The 15,194-nt window shown below is 46.6% G+C and overlaps 1 pseudogene; it reads left to right on the forward strand.

Moving 5' to 3' along the window:
* Nucleotides 1–12,496: 12,496 nt before the first annotated feature.
* On the forward strand, nucleotides 12,497–14,420 carry LOC140218540 (putative nuclease HARBI1; annotated as a pseudogene).
* The last annotated feature ends 774 nt before the right edge of the window (nucleotides 14,421–15,194 follow it).

A 15,194-nucleotide genomic window follows, 5' to 3' on the forward strand; every position in this document is an offset into this window, starting at 1 on the left:
TTTTTTCACCGCGTTCACTCGATAGCAATGGCATTCTGCTACCAAGAACAAGTTCTAGAGTTTGATTACGGCAGAAGAGTGCTTACTTGGGCCAGTTAGTGCAATTTTTCGGGTTCTGACAGGTGCAGGTCTTCGTCCTGCCACATTTGGTGTTATTCCACTTGGCATTAACATGTGCCAACTATCCAGCCCTTCGTTTGTACTTCATATCATTCCTACTCTCTGATGCCCCGTTATTATGCGTTTTTTCGGGCTATTTATTTATTTATTTATTTATTTGATGCCATAAATCGCCGAAGCTCGAAAGAGGGGAGTGAGGTTACAGGTGAAAAAGGAAATCAAAATTCAGACTGTATTCATGTATGTATGTATGTATGTATGTATGTATGTATGTATGTATGTATGTATGTATGTATGTATGTATGTATGTATGTATGTATGTATGTATGTATGTATGTATGTATGTACGTATGTATGTATGTATGTATGTATGTATGTATGTCCAGACTCCAAGAAGTCTTGAATTGTGTTCTCGAAGATAACGATGAAGATTTGGAACTAACGCTCTTCGACGCACATTGGCTCAGCAATTAAAAGCTGAGCCAATGTGCACCTACGCTTCTCCCAGTAACAATACATTCAAATAAGATTCAATATCTGGGACGTTGGTCTGATTCCGCGTAGCACCGAAGAAATTTAAAAGATATTGTTTTTCTCATTAAGGTCGGGTAGTACATAGCGGCACGTACCGAAGTTGCCTTCAAAGTGGTTCATTAAATAACGACCCTTGCACCGTGACCAAAGTAGGCCTCAGAAGGGTTCGTTTAACAGCGGCACATACCATGTGTTATACAGCCAATGTCCCAAGTTGGTACGACAGTTGGTCTCAAACTGGGTTCCTTTATAACATCAGTCCAATGTTCTACCCATTTGACGATAGATTACCCAGTGACCAATGTTGAAGAGCGCGGACATACATGCATCCTCGTAAATAGATACAAACAGACATACCGCCACTGGGGGAAGTTCCTACAGAGTGCCAAGTGCATTAAATTTCCGCCAATACAAAGCTCATGACTGCTGTCGCTAATGCAATTAGCATTCAAGCAATGCAGACATACACCGTATTTCCACCGCCGAAAAGCGTCATCTATGATGCGTGTATTTTTTTCTCCGAGCAATGCTACTAGGTACAACGTGACATAACTTGCGAACAATAGAACTCAAACATATTTGACAACGTGATCACAGTGCTTGCTAACCCAAAATTCACAAGATTTTATTACAACGTTTGCACAATAACTCCCAACAAGTCCTCAGTAATTAGATCATCGCCATAGCATTGGCGGAAGGCTTGGCTGTGTGCGGGAACACGGGGCAAGACAATCAGGACGCCAAATAATGAAGCCTTGCTGGATGAATAAGACCAATAGAAACCTTTAAACAAATAGGTTCGCAAAAGCTTGCAGTGCCTGTGGGGTGCAGAGCACTGGGTTCATTGCCCTCTGTGATTTTTTTTAGTTCCCGCAGAAATGCGCCGCGGCCGATCAAATAAATAGCGGCAATGAGAGGCTTTGTTGCAAAAAATAAGTTGAACCGAGCGATTAGACAAAAAAATATTGGCTCCAGTCCACGCTGTGAAGGTGGTTGGCCAGCAAAGCTACGGTATCACATGATCCGGTGGACCAATGTAACGTAGCCTTGAACTGGGTTTTGCCGAGCCACAGCACGACGCCGTTGTGCATATTGGCGTTGCTGTTTTTATTGTCGCTCAACATATCCGAGCTGCTCTTCAGGCGCCCTCAATGTGCGTGCCTTGTTATGGGCAGGAACCGCTTCGCCCAAACCTAGCCTGCCCATAACGCCGTTGTGCATATTAACGTTGCTGTTCCCGTCGCCGCTCATCGTGTTCACGATGCTCATCGGTAGTCTTAACTATCTGTGGCCTTTCCGTAGTGCTAACAGAAAACAAATGAAATCACTTGCTAGGCGGGTTGTTCTTTTACATATGAAAGTGTAGTTAAGTCACTCCGTGCTTCGTATGCTGCAGTTGCCGCGTCCTGCCGACTGCAGTTTATGCAACCGCAATATTTACCGGGAAACGCTTGCGGCGAACGCTATACTCGAAGGCGAGCTGTCTAGTTCAATCTCTTTATCTGGTTCTTTCTTTTTTTTCCTCTTTGCACACGCTGCCGCAGATGCGTGAAGGCGAGCTGCGAGGAACCGAGCAGTGCACGTGGCGCGTGCCTCCCACTGTGATTCGTTTAGTTTTTTTGCCAACGGACATAAAAGGTGTACTGGGGGGTAGAGGTACGCAGCTTCACTATAAAACGCGCCAAATTTAAATGCGTTCCCAAAAACAATACGGCGTCGTGGCGACAATGGTGAAATAACAAAAATATTGCCACCTGCAAGGGGATGCTGTAGGAGTCGTTAAATGAGACAGGCCAGCAAGACGACATGGGAGAAGTAGACACGCTCCTGAAGGAGGCTTAGCACCCCCAACCCTTCCTGTAAGCGTTGTTTCACCTGCTCTTATAAACAGCGCCCGTGTTTCACAACATACAGGGCAACATCAAACACAAAATCCGTCGTGGCACTACGAACAGCGATGGTGAGCTCAATAGAATATTGATGTTAAACACGAAAATGCTAATCTGATGGGGCTCGTTCCTCAATCTCTCTCGACATAGTCTGTAGGGGTGCAGTATTTGGGCATATTAGATTTGGCATCTCATCTGCGTGCCAGCACTTTTAACATTTACCTTAGGTACTAGACCGATTGACTATTAAAAACCAGGGAGCTTATTCGAGGGACGTAGCAGTAAAGTGCTTCAAATTATGTTTGCCCAATAATGTTCTTAACGTGCGCCGAGAGCAATGTACTCGAGCGCTTTTGCATTTCGCAGTTCCAGAACACAGACACCGCAGCCGGGAGCCCCATCGACGTTTTGGAACGACGAGTTAGGAGCTGAAGGCTCCACACGGAGTTGTGCGAGGTAGCTTAAAGCATCTGTATTGTGAAGGCAAGCACAACCTCGCTTTTGCATAGACGTTACGAATGCAATGTTGACAAAAAAAAAAAGAACACGGACCTCTGGAGCCCGACGCACATGCAAGGCTGCCAACGACCCGGAGGCACATACAGCTACTGCGATACTAGGAACAGTTGTTGCTGTAACGCACTCTGGAGAAGCCACTAAGGAATCAACAAAAGTTCAAGTATTCGGCGGTGTCAGCAGTTATAAAGCGCAATGAATGCATCGTGCAAATGATTGCGATGACCTTAAAACGAAACAGCAGAGGGAGAAATTTTTATATGGACATGAAAGCTCCTGTTGATGCATCATCAGGGACAAGTGTATAAGAGGTTGCTATCTAGGGACCAAAGACTGCATTGATGACTGATGAATGGGTTTTAATGGCACAAGGGCCCGTTCTGGTCAAAGATAGCCAAACACATAATACAGTGAGTTACCAATGGTTGATGAAGTCTAGGATGTACCGTGGCTGTAAATAGGTCTAAAATCAGTCAGTGTGTAAGTGCGCAAAATACGTGTGTTAGAAAGATGACAATGACAAGTGTCGTATTCTATGACCATAAAGTGCACTTTTCGATGGGATCAGGAGATAAAAATATAGACGTAAGGGTCCTTGAGAACAAGAACCGGGAGTTACACGCCATCATACTATCATCGCAGCAGACGCCTCTAATAAGAGGCTGCGCTACGGATCACTTGGGTTTATAACGTGCAACATACTTGTGTCCTTTAAAAAAAGCTTATGTTGATTTAACATCAAAGAGCGGGTCGTTGCTAAGAAACATTGCTGGATGTAACGGAACTTGTCGATGGTGAGGTAAACGGAAGTGTTTTTTCTAAGAGCATCTAATTCACCACATTCCAGCAACGCGTGCGGGACCGTCAGCGCCCCGCCACATTTACTACAGATAGGCGGCTCATCACCAGTCAGCAAGTACGAGTGTCTACCATATGTGTGGCAGATTCTCAGTTGGCATATGGTAACCTCGGTTCGATTTATTTTTGATATGGGTGGCTAGTGCCCTAACTGTGGTTTCGTTACGTGCAGCTTATTGGACGTTTCAGTGTCCAGTAAGCGTTGCCAATAAATCCTAAGCTTTTTCCACAAGAGATGCATCAAGTCTATGGCAGGGACAGCTACAGAGATGTTGGTGGCTTTAGCGACCAATGATGCGGCTGTTTCATCTGCAACGATATTGCCCTCAATACCTCTATGGCCAGGTATCCAGCATATTGTGGTTAGCTGGTTAGATATATACGTTGTGTACAAAAGCAAATAAAGATCATTAGGCACTGGATTTTTGTGTTTCATCATAATCATTATCATCTGCCTATTTTATGTTCACTGCAGGACGAAGGCCTCCCCCTGCGATCTCCAAATACCCCTGTCCTGCGCCAACCGATTCAAACAAACACCCGCGAATTTCCTAATTTTGTTGCATCACCAAGTCTTCTCCCATCCTCTACAGCGCTTTCCGTCCCTTGCTACCCATTCGGTCACCATAATGGCCCAACGGTTATCTATACTGCACATTACATGGCCTGCCCAGCGCCATTTTTTCTCCTAATGTCATACAGAATATAGTCTATACACGTTTCCTCTCTGATCTAAACCGCTCTTTTTCTGTCTCTTAAAGTTATGCCTAGCATTCTGCGTTAGATCGCTCTTTGCGCGGTCCTTAACTTGTTCATAAGCTTCTTTGTAAGTGTCCAAGTCTCTGCTCCATATGGGGGGGGGGGGGGTGTCAGCACAGGTAAAATGCAATGATTGTATGCCTTCCTTTACAATGATAACGGTAAGCTTCCAGTCAGGAGATCTCGATGTCTGCCGTAAGCGATCCAACCCATTTTTATTCTGTGAATTTCCCTTTCATGGTTAGGACTCCCTGTGATTAGTTGACCTAGGTAAACGTACTCCTTCACAGACTCTAGAGACTGACTTGCGATCTTGAACTCTTGTTCCCTTGCCCGGTTATTCATCATTATCATTGTCATTTGCATATTAATCTTCAACCCCACTCTTACATTCTCCCTGTTAAGGTCCTCAATCGTTTGTTCTAACTCGCCTGCAGTGTTGCGGAATCGAACAATGTCATCAGCAAACCGAAGGTTGCTGAGGCATTCGCCGTCGAATCTTACTCCTACACCTTCCCAGTATAAAGCTTGAATACTTCTTACAAGCACGCAGTGAATAGCACTGAAGAGATTGTGTCTCTTTGTCTGACTTTTTTCTTTATAGCTATCTTCCTACTTTTCTTGCGTAGAATTAAGGTGGCTGTGAAATTTCTGTTCATATTTTCCAGGGTATTTACGAAAACGGTCTGTACACTTTGATTACGCAATGCCTCTATGAGTGCTGGTATCTCTACTGAATCAAATACTTTTTTGTAATCTATGAAAGCCATATAGAGAGGCTTATTGTACTCTGAGGATTTCTCGATAACCTGATTAATGACATGAATCTGATCTAGTGCAGACTATCCCTTCCTGAAGCCAGCCTGTTCCCTTGGTTGACTAAACTCTAGTGTTGCCCTTATTCTATTGAATAATATGTTGGTAAATATTTTATATAATACTGGGAGTAAGCTAATAGGCAAATAAATTTTCAGTTCTTTAACGTCTCATTTTTGTGGATTAGTGTAATGTTTGCATTCTTCCAGTTTTCTGGGACCCTTGCAGTCGATTGACACTAAGTATAGAGAGCCGCCAATTTTTCTAGCAAAATGTCTCCTCCATAATTGATTAAATCGACTGTTATTCCACCATCTCCTACCACTTTTCTCCGTTTCATGCCTGGCAAAGCCCTTCTGCCCTCATCTCTAGCTTTAGGAGAACTTTCTGTATCCTGTTCATTATTGTTTCGAATGGGGTACTCCTGCGTCCTCTCGGTACTGTACAGGTCAGTACAGAATTCTTCCCCTGTTTTTATTACACCTTCGAGATTGCTGATGATATCATCATCACTCTGCTTATTTTTCAGCGCATACATCGTGGTTTGTCCCTTGTCAAGTTTCCTTCTCACTAATTCCAGGCTGCGTCCATTTTCTACGGCTATTTCAGTTTTTCTCACGTAATAATTTCGAATACCACTTATTTTTGCCTTGTTTCTCAGTTTTGACAGTTCCACGAATTCTATCTTATCTCTTGAGTTGCACACTTTTATTTTGTCATTTTTTTATTAGCTAATTTGTTACTTGGGACAGCTTGCCTATTGGTTGCCTCGGTGCCTTGCCTCCCACTTCAGCTGCTGCTTCTGAAGCCAGCCTCGTTACGGTTTTATTCATTACCTCTATGTCATCATCATCATCATCTCTGTGTTCTAAGGCTGCATATTTGTTCGCAGCTACCAGCCTAAATTTGTCTTCTTTTTCCCTTACTGCCTCTAAGTTGACCTGTTTCTTCTTGATCTATTTTACTATTTCTCTGTTCAAATTGAGGTGAATCCTAGCCCTCACTAACCTATGATCACTGCACTTTACCCTACCTATCACTTCTACATCCTGCATTATGCTGGGATTAGGAGAAAGTGTGAAATTTCTTGTTTCACCACTAGGGCATTTCCAGGTCCACTTTCTGTTGCTACGTTTCCTGAAAAAGTCGTTCATTAGTCGCAGCTTATTCCTGTCTGCGAATTCAACCAGCATCCCTACTTTAGTGTTTCTAGACTCGACGCCGTAGTTGCCAATTGCCTGTTCACCCGCCTGCTTTTTCCCCACTTTTACATTGAAGTCACCCATTACTACGGTATACCGAGTTTGAACTTTTCTCATCGCTAATTGAAGATCTTCATAAAACTGATCTACTTCCTCATTATCATGACTGGATGTTGAAGCGTAGGCGTGCACTGCATTTAATCTATACCTCTCTTATTAGGTATGATTACGACTACTGCTACCCTTTCACTATAGCTGTAGAATTCATCAATGTTGCCCCCTATGTCCTTATGGATTATAATTCCTACCCCGTATTGCTTCTTATCAGTGAGACCTCTATGGCAGAGGAAATGGTCGTTATTCAGCAATGTAAACCTCACCAGTTCTAATCTCACTAAAGCCGATAATATTCCAAACAACGTCTGATAGTCCCTCAAAGAGTCCTGCTAAGCTAGCCTCACTCGACAGCATTCGGCTGTTAAAGGTTGACAGGGTCAGTTTCCATTGGCGGCCTATTTGAACACAAAGATTCTTAGCACAGTCTGCTGCGTTACAGGTCTGACCTCCGCCTTGGTCAGGTGCTCCGCAGCTGCTGGGGACTAAAGGCCGTGGGTTAATTCTAGATATCATCAGGGAGGTTGTGGCCGAATACCACACCAACGAGGCCAATTTCTGTTCTGGTAAGGAAGCACCTTTGTTCAAGCTTAGTGGCCTTCCTAATTTGGTTGTACCTGGATTAGTAGAGCCCCACTAGCTATCGGCATCTATCGCCGGTGTCAGGCGTGACTCCAAGCCTGAATATGTAGTGCACTGGAGAATGTCAAATTCAGATGCACCATCTTCAAAAAAAACCGGGAAGGGGAGGGGGGGGGGGGGATTTGAACTTCTGACTACTGAAACCGAGAATTGAACATAGCTCAGTTAGATAATCCCACAGGCGGCTAAGCTACCTTGTCGCCGAAAAGTACGGCCCAGAGACCCCTACATGCCTCAAGTGTCCGCTGACTTGTCCCCGCTTTTCGTGTCATAGGTTGCACGACATCGCGTCAGTTCTCCGTGGTCCTAACCTCTTATTTCCCGATCCTCCCGCATGCACGCGTTCTAGAACGTGCCTAGGTACACGATATATTTTTGCTGAACTTGAACAGCACTTAACACTTGAGTGTAAAAATAAAGAAAGGGAAAAGTTTTCAGCGTTCACCGAGAGGCCCGGAGTCGCGTATCATCCGCTCGTCGTGTCAGATTGTCCCTTGGCATCCGAAAACTCGCGCACCCGGGTAGCTATTAAGAATGGTGAGTCGTGCCGCCGTATCAATATGGCTCTGAGCCTCGCGCAAAGGAGGCGACCTCGACAGCTACCAATGGTCTCACCTCTCGCAAAAACTTCCTCCCTTTTGAAGTTCTCGCTGTCGAAAACTCTTAGAGCACCATTTATCTCACGAATCGGATTTCTTCCAAGCCACCTTATTCGGTGGCGAATCTATAGGATGGCTTGACGATATTGATTCCGTCTACTCTACTCAAATGCTTGACGACGCGTTGTCTTCTCGTCGACAGCCTGACTCCTGGTACCACCGCCGATTCGTCCTCCTTGGAGGTCTTACTTCCGTCAATTGTCTCCGAAATCCCGTCTGCTCAGCGCACCCAACTCTTGGAGCCACTCGACCGCTTTCGGATGTCACTGGGTCATAAGCAATCTTCCTTAGGCCGCACATCTGCCATCGTTCACCGCATTGACACCCATCCAGTCGCCTAGCTCGTTGTACACTTCGTCTACAGGTCTATGGCATCCGTGATGCCGACCGGTCAGGCCGTAAGCATTCGGATGCAGACGCTCTTTCGCGCTCACCAATGCCCGATGAGGATGATACTCCGTCTGTCTCCAGCTACAATTCTTTGTCTCTTACATTCGCCGACATGCCAGCAGAGCAACGCAGGAATCCTTGGATGTCTCCCTTCTAGAATATATATCTCAACCGTCACCACGCACCCCCGACTGCTCGCTTCTTCGCACTGGTCGCCACTTTGCCTTCCGCGAAGGGCTCCTGTACCGCCGCAACTACCTACATAATGGCCGTAAATGTTTGCGAGTGATTCCTCGCCATTTACGTTCCGATGCATGTGCCTCTTTTCTTGCGGGTCCGCAATGCGCCCATGCCGGTGTACTCAAGACGTATGCACGCCTACGGATTAGATACTACTGGCGAGGAATGTACCGCGTCGTTCTGCAGTACGTCCACTCAAGCTCCAAGTACCAACGCCGCAAGAGCCCACCTCACGAGATAACAGGGCCGCTCCAATCATTGCCTTGTCGCTCCCGGCCTTTCGACCATATCGGCATTAATTTCTACGGCCCTCTACCATACGCCCCTGATGGCAACCGATAGGTCATCGCCGCCGTGGACCACCTCACGCGCTACGCCGAAACTTCAGCGCTCCTGCCGGTCACAGCACGTGAAGTCGGGTTGTTCATCCTTCGCAACCTTGTCCGACACGGTGCGCCTCGAGAGTTACTGAGTGACCGTGGTTGTTCATTTCTATCCGAAGCTATCCGGACAGGCCGCCATTGGAATATGAACCTGGCAACGTTTAACGCTAGAACGTTATCTAGTGAGGCGAGTCTAGCAGCGCTATTGGAGGAATTAGAGGGCAGTAAATGGGATATAATAGGGCTCAGTGAAGTTAGGAGGCTAAAAGAAGCATATACAGTGCTAAAAAGCGGGCACGTCCTGTGCTACCGGGGCTTAGCGGAAAGAAGAGAACTAGGAGTCGGATTCCTGATTAATAAGAATATAGCTGGTAACATACAGGAATTCTATAGCATTAACGAGAGGGTGGCAGGTCTTGTTGTTAAATTTAATAAGAGGTACAAAATGAAGATTGTACAGTTCTACGCCCCTACATCCAGTCATGATGACCAGGAAGTCCAAAGCTTCTATGAAGACGTGGAATCGGCGATGGGTAGAGTGAAAACCAAATACACTATAATAATGGGCGACTTTAATGCCAAGGTAGGCAAGAAGCAGGCTGGAGACAAGGCAGTGGGGGAATATGGCATAGGCACTAGGAATAGCAGGGGGGAGTTATTAGTAGAGTTTGAGGGACAGAATAATATGAGGATAATGAATACTTTCTTCCGCAAGCGGGATAGCCGAAAGTGGACGTGGAGGAGCCCGAACGGCGAGACTAGAAATGAAATAGACTTCATACTCTGCGCTAACCCTGGCATCATACAAGATGTGGACGTGCTCGGCAAGGTGCGCTGCAGTGACCACAGGATGGTAAGAACTCGAATTAGCCTAGACCTGAGGAGGGAACGGAAGAAACTGGTACATAAGAGGCCGATCAATGAGTTAGCGGTAAGAGGGAAAATAGAGGAATTCCAGATCAAGCTACAGAACAGGTATTCGCCTTTAACTCAGGAAGAGGACCTTAGTGTTGAAGCAATGAACGACAATCTTGTGGGCATCATTAAGGAGTGTGCAATGGAAGTCGGTGGTAACTCCGTTAGGCAGGATACCAGTAAACTATCGCAAGAGACGAAAGATCTGATCAAGAAACGCCAATGTATGAAAGCCTCTAACCCTACAGCTAGAATAGAACTGGCAGAACTTTCGAAGTTAATCAACAAGCGTAAGACAGCTGACATAAGGAAGTATAATATGGATAGAATTGAACATGCTCTCCGGAACGGCGGAAGCCTAAAAACAGTGAAGAAGAAACTAGGAATTGGCAAGAATCAGATATATGCATTAAGAGACAAAGCCGGCAATATCATTACTAACATTGATGAGATAGTTCAAGTGGCTGAGGAGTTCTATAGAGATTTATACAGTACCAGTGGCACCCACGACGATAATGGAAGAGAAAATAGTTTAGAGGAATTCGAAGTCCCAAAGGTAACGCCGGAAGAAGTAAAGAAAGCCTTGGGAGATATGCAAAGGGGGAAGGCAGCTGGGGAGGATCAGGTAACAGCAGATTTGTTGAAGGATAGTGGGAATATTGTTCTAGAGAAACTGGCCACCCTGTATACACAATGCCTCATGACCTCGAGGGCACCGGAATCTTGGAAGAACGCTCACATAACCCTAATCCGTAAGAAAGGGGACGCCAAAGACTTGAAAAATTATAGACCGATCAGCTTACGGTCCGTTGCCTACAAAATATTTACTAAGGTAATCGCAAATAGAATCAGGAACACCTTAGACTTCTGTCAAGCAAAGGACCAGGCAGGATTCCGTAAAGGCTACTCAACTATAGATTATATTCACATTATCAATCAGGTGATAGAGAAATGTGCGGAATATAACCAACCCTTATATATAGCTTTCATTGATTACGAGAAAGCGTTTGATTCTGTCGAAACGTCAGCACTCATGGAGGCATTACGGAATCAGGGTGTAGACGAGCCGTATGTAAAAATACTGAAAGAAATCTGTAGCGGCTCCACAGCCACCGTAGTCCTCCATAAAGAAAGCAACAAAATCCCAATAAAGAAAGGCGTCAGGCAGGGAGATACGATCTCTCCAATGCTATTCACAGCGTGTTTACAGGAGGTATTCAGAGACCTGGATTGGGAAGAACTGGGGATAAAAATTAATGGAGAATACCTTAGTAACTTGCGATTCGCTGATGATATTGCCTTGCTTAGTAACTCAGGGGACCAATTGCAATGCATGCTCACTGACCTCGAGAGGGAAAGCAGAAGAGTGGGTCTAAAAATTAATCTGCAGAAAACTAAAGTAATGTTTAACAGTCTCGGAAGAGAACAGCAATTTACAATAGGCAGCGAGGCACTTGAAGTCGTAATGGAATACATCTACTTAGGGCAGGTAGTGACGGCGGATCCAGATCATGAGACGGAAATAATCAGAAGAATAAGAATGGGCTGGGGTGCGTTTGGCAGGCATTCTCAGATCATGAAGAGCAGGTTGCCATTATCCCCCAAGAGAAAAGTGTATAATAGCTGTGTCTTACCAGTACTCACCTACGGGGCAGAAACCTGGAGGCTTACGAAAAGGGTTCTACTCAAATCGAGGACGACGCAACGAGCTATGGAAAGAAGAATGATAGGTGTAACGTTAAGGGATAAGAAAAGAGCAGATTGGGTGAGGGAACAAACGCGAGTTAATGACATCTTAGTTGAAATCAAGAAAACGAAATGGGCATGGGCAGGACATGTAATGAGGAGGGAAGATAATCGATGGTCATTAAGGGTTACAGACTGGATCCCAAGGGAAAGGAAGCGTAGCAGGGGGCGGCAGAAAGTTAGGTGGGCGGATGAGAATAAGAAGTTTGCAGGGACGGCATGGCCGCAATTAGTACATGACCGGGGTTGTTGGAGAAGTATGGGAGAGGCCTTTGCCCTGCAGTGGGCGTAACCAGGCTGATGATGATGATCCGAAGCTGTAGAAGCCCTCCTTCTTGAATGCAACATTGTTCACAGAACTACAAGCGCCTATCATCCGGAAACCAGTGGTATGACTGAATGCTTTAGTCATACTCTCGGTGAAATGCTCCCCATATACGTCTCCGTTGACCACACCAAAGTGGGACCGCATCCTCCTATTTCTTACGTATGCTTACAATAGCGCCACTCAGTCTACCACGGCATTCTCTCCCTTCTTTCGTTTTTGTGGTCGCCAACATTCCTCGTTGATGGACACAATTCTTTAGTATTGCCCCGGCGCTTCCGAATCTGCGCCTCTCTCCGAAGCAGCCAGTTATGCCGAAGAATGTCGTCAGACCGCTCGCTCACTTACCGCGCGAGACCAGGGTCGGTATAACGTAAAGCTATTCCGTTCTCTTTCTATTCCAAAATGGCCGACACCGCTCGCTCATTGGTCGAATTTTTTGAGGCCGCGCCCATTTTTCCTGCCTGTCAAGCGACGTCAGGAATGCTCAAAAACTGCCACGTCAAAGTGACGTTTACGCACTCATTATGCTAAATTATGCCGAACAAACCCGCCAAATTCGTGGAATAACCGGTGAGTGCCCCGTTCCGTTTGGAATAGAAAAAAATGGCGGCCATCTTGATTGCGTTGGCGGCGGCGGCTCGTCAGCCCGGGCGCGGGAGGAGGGAGCCCGAGGATGCGTTTGACATGCCAGACGATCTGTTTCGGCGGCACTTTCGCCTGAAGAAAGAAACTGTGCGGTGGCTGTGCGACGAAGTGGCGGTGGAACTCGGAGGCGTGAGAAAAACGGCGCTGTCGGTGTAGCGACAAGTGTTGTGCGCGTTGCGATTCTTCGCAACGGACAGCTTTCAAGCCTCGGTAGGGAGCGAGGAGACGATCGGCGTGACCCAGCCTGCGGTCAGCAAGTGTGTGCGACGCTTGGCGGAGGCAGTCGTCCACGCCGGGGCCCGCAACAAGTGGGTCAATTTCCCGAGGACGTCGGAGGAGAAGGCGGCCGTGAAGGAAGGGTTCCTTCGACGCGGCTCCATTCCCGGCGTCATCGGATGCGTGGACGGCAGCCTTGTAGCTATCATCGCACCGAAGGGCGAGCAGAAGGCGGCATTCATGTGCCGCAAAGGCTGCTACGCCCTCAACACAATGTTCGTAAGTATCTTAATTTTTGTCTAATTTGCCCGTCATAGCAACGCGTGGCTTATGCTGTGCGCGCTCTCGTCATATCTGCGACGCAGGCATGCGGATCCTCGCTGTCGACGCTCTGCGACCGGGGTCAGACCACGACGCCCACGTCTGGAGAACTACGTGGTTGCGTCGTCGGTTCCTCGAGGGGCATATTGCCAAGGCCGGAGAACACCTCCTCGGTGAGCAGCGGGCAAATTTTGTACAGTTGCGATTCTGGCAGCATGCAGCAAAGCGTGCTCACGCCGTAAGAGAATATTGAAGCCCGAACCCCTTATGTTATAGTCAGGTTATTAAATATAGGCGAGATGTACAAATTTTCCAATGGTATCTGCACGAAACAAACTGACAACACACCTGCACTGTACTTTAAGCTAATTTTTAATGTGAGTGTACAGTGCACGCCTTGTCACCTTCTTTTTTACACTGATAGTCATTTGTGAATGAAGACTACACAAAGAGCTGCCTTGCTGCAAATAGGGATGCTACTATGTCCCAGCTATTGTTATCTGTGATCACAGTTGCGTCAGGTGCTCAGCCTGTATATTCCTTTATTGCAGCCTTTCTGTAGTAGGTGCATTTAACATGACCCATGCTTCGCCTACTAAACTTTGTGCAGATTTCATACCATTTTTTATTATCCTGCAGGTGACAGCGGCTACCCCCTGGAACCATGGCTCCTTACCCCAGTCACAGGCCACCCTCCCATACACACTGCAGAAGGCAGGTACAACACTGCACATGCTGCCATGCGGTCCGTAGTGAAGCGGTGCATTGGGCTTCTGAAGAGCCGCTTCCGCTGCCTTCAGCGGCACCGCGCCCTCCACTACGAGCCAGACCGTGCTGCCAACATCGTTGCAGCATGTGCAGTGTTGCACAACTTGTGCCTTGACGAAGGTGGTGTGTTGGATGATGTTAGTGATGACAGCAGCAGCAGCAGTAGTGACGATGAAAGTGGCAACCCCTCCCCACAGAGAGTTCCCCGAGTGAGGGCAGCACGCATAATGTACTTAAAAGGCTGTGCTGCCCGGGATAATGTTATTAGCTCCTTCGGCACGACACAGCAGCAGCACGATCACTACCTGCAAAGGGTGCGAAGGCGGCTGCGTCGACAGCAGCACCGACAGCAGCAATAAACACGTGCCTGACACTGCAGGCAGATGTTTATTACTGCTGTCTACACACCTAATAAAGAGCAGAAAATAATGTGAAGAAATGTGTGCAATTAGTGCATAGCGTGCTGTTTTTTATCGAATCTGCTCAATCATAACCAGCGTTTTCACGTGTCCTCTGCCAGTGAGCTGTCACTACCGGAGATGATTGCATCATTCCACTGTGACACTACATGAGAGCCTTTCGTTTAGTACCTGTGGATAGAACACTTTGTGTTCATCAGCAGAATGTTGTAGCCACTTCCCTGGGCAGCTGGGGTTTGCCAAATGATTTGCTGCTGCTGCTGTTGCTTCTGTCATCACTGACACTGTCACCGCCATCTGCACTGTGCATGGGAGGATATTGGTCTTCGTCTCCTCGCTTCCTATTTGGGCTGCTGCCAAGCACAACACTTCTCGCTCCACCATGTGTACTGTTCTCACGCACCTTGTAGGCCCTGCACTGTTTTGCCACACAGCCACCGCACAGTTCCTTGACATAAGGCCAAGTTATGCCGAAAACGATCGCTTGGCATGTCAAGCGCGTTATTCTCCCTTGGGAGAGTGTACATATGTATATAGTTCTGAAATTGAAGGAACACAAATTGTAAATATTCATTTCAAGTGCCACTTGCATTGTTTAAAATCGTTTATTTATATCTGCATTGTAAATAAAACCATGTGATGCATCTTCAATGCCATCTTTCATCAAAGCAAATCACAGACAAGTTCACAGAGCATGACTTCATGGTGCCAAAA

This window comes from Dermacentor andersoni, chromosome 5, assembly GCF_023375885.2.
Source record: "Dermacentor andersoni chromosome 5, qqDerAnde1_hic_scaffold, whole genome shotgun sequence".
In the NCBI taxonomy this organism is placed as follows: Eukaryota; Metazoa; Arthropoda; class Arachnida; order Ixodida; family Ixodidae; genus Dermacentor; species Dermacentor andersoni.